Source organism: Octodon degus, unplaced genomic scaffold (assembly GCF_000260255.1).
Source record: "Octodon degus isolate 3935 unplaced genomic scaffold, OctDeg1.0 scaffold00133, whole genome shotgun sequence".
NCBI lineage: Eukaryota > Metazoa > Chordata > Mammalia > Rodentia > Octodontidae > Octodon > Octodon degus.
This window is the reverse complement of record NW_004524709.1, coordinates 6,435,444-6,437,745: the sequence shown is the minus strand read 5'-3', so window position 1 is coordinate 6,437,745 and position 2,302 is coordinate 6,435,444. Positions and strand designations below refer to the sequence as shown.

The 2,302-nt window shown below is 38.3% G+C and overlaps 1 pseudogene; it reads left to right on the top strand.

Annotated features, from left to right (window-relative positions):
• The first annotated feature begins 1,562 nt into the window (after window positions 1-1,562).
• On the top strand, window positions 1,563-2,296 carry LOC101566613 (annotated as a pseudogene).
• The last annotated feature ends 6 nt before the right edge of the window (window positions 2,297-2,302 follow it).

Genomic DNA, 2,302 nt, shown 5'->3' with positions numbered 1-2,302 from the left:
AGAGGTTTGTACCTATGTTGTTTATTTATTATTTCTTGCCTATATCTTGTAATATGAGAAACTACTTTGGCAGTAACAGTACACAATGTACTAACCATTCTTACTCTCCTAAAATCTTGTTTTGAGATTTTGTACCATTGTTTTTATTTTTTTCTTTAAAATAAAAATAACTGATGTCAAAATTAAAAAATAAATAAATAAATGATACAATATTGCATGTTTAATGGGTCACAGAAAAAATCAAGGAAGATATAAAGTTCTTGGAACCAAATGATAATGCCAGTACAACATATTAGAACTTAGGGGGAGACAATGAAGGCAGCCACAAGGAGGAAGTTCATAGCTGTGAATGTTCACATCAGAAAAGCAGAATGAACCCAAATAAGTAATCTAATGATGAGCTACAGGGTATTTGAAAAGCAGGGACAATTAAAATCCACACCATGTTATGTCTAAGATGTTTGATATTCAAACAGATAATGAGGTTAAGCTCAGCTGCCTATGCTACAGGCTAATAATATTAAGCTTCTCTTCTGGAGGGCTAACAACTTAAGTTTGCAGGCCAAAAATTAGAGAAAAAAAGGGCTGAAAGGACAGCCAACATTTTGGCCCTAGCCTTTCAAGGTCAGTGAGGACACAGGACATAGGAGAACCTGTACTGTAACATCATGTAACTCAGTTATGTTCCAAATTTTCTGACCAAGGAGATTATGGGGCTACAGAGGAAAGTGATTGGTGATGTAGAGTGTGCCTAAGGAGAGTTACATGGAGAGAAAACCTCTCAGGCTTTCACAGAGAGCAAATTGGTCAAGCAATGGCCATGACTCATACACATGGCTGACACTGACAAAAGACCTACAAACTATGGTACAGGGTTTCAGGATAAATCCTGAGGGGATTTGACTGGCCTTCTCAGATACAAAAGTTACATTTCTTGTTATATAGGTCTTGCTTTATCTTGGTCTTAATCATCTAACAGAAAAGTATAAAAATGAGGTATAAAAACTAAAGCCATATTAATATACTGAGCTGTAAAAAGCTCAAGTCAGCAACTTCTGACATTGCCAGTCCTACAGAAAACCCACTACTATTATGGATTACTGGACTACATTGGAATATTTTGCTGAATTCATGCACCTATAGTATTTAAATGACAATGGAATGACAAAAGTAAACAAAAAAAGAGGATACAAATGGAGGACCATTTTGTATCTATATATTCAAAATAGTATAGATATACAGCTACTTTCTCTTAATTAAATGAATAGAAAGATTTGTATTAGTAGTGTTTGTGGACAGGATATCGTCTGCATCTTGTACTATGAATAACCACTAAGATGACAACAATATGCAATGTATTAATCATTGAAACTATCTTATTAATCGGTTTTGAAACTGTCTCATTGCTATTTGTTTCTCAATAAGAGTGTTAAAAATAAATAAATAAAAAAGAAATCCACAGCTATAATGAAGGAAATTGTAAAGACAATAGAGGAATAAAATTGAGTCTGAAATACTAAAACAAAGAATTAATGAAGGCCGGGCTGCCTGTCTCGGCTACGATGAGGCTTGTGCTGCTGCTCCTGGTGGTGGCGTCCGCAGTGCTCGGCGGCGAGGCTTCGGGCCACCTGGGCGGCGTGCCCAGCAAGAGACTGAAGATGCAGTATGCCACCGGGCCGCTGCTCAAGTTCCAGATTTGTGTGTCCTGAGGTTATAGGCGGGTGTTTGAGGAGTACATGAGGGTTATTAGCCAGCGGTACCCAGACATCCAAATTGAAGGAGAGAATTACCTCCCTCAACCAATTTATAGACACATAGCATCTTTCCTGTCAATCTTCAAACTAGTATTAATAGTCTTAATAAACATTGGCAAGGATCCCTTTGCTTTCTTTGGCATGCAAGCTCCTAGCATCTGGCAGTGGGGCCAAGAAAATAAGGTCTATGCCTGTATGATGGTTTTCTTCTTGAGCAACATGATTGAGAACCAGTGTATGTCAACAGGTGCATTTGCGATAACTTTAAATGATGTACCTGTGTGGTCTAAGCTGGAGTCTGGTCATCTTCCGTCCATGCAACAACTCGTTCAAATTCTTGACAATGAAATGAAGCTCAATGTGCATATGGATTCAATCCCACATCAGCGATCATAGCCCCACCTATCAGCACTGAAAACTCTTTTACATGAAGGCATTTTTGCAAGAGCAGCATGACTGACATTATGAAGGCCTGTACTGAAGACAGCAAGCTGTTAGTACAGGCCAGATGCTTTCTGACAGGCTCATTGTACCTCTTGGAAAACCTC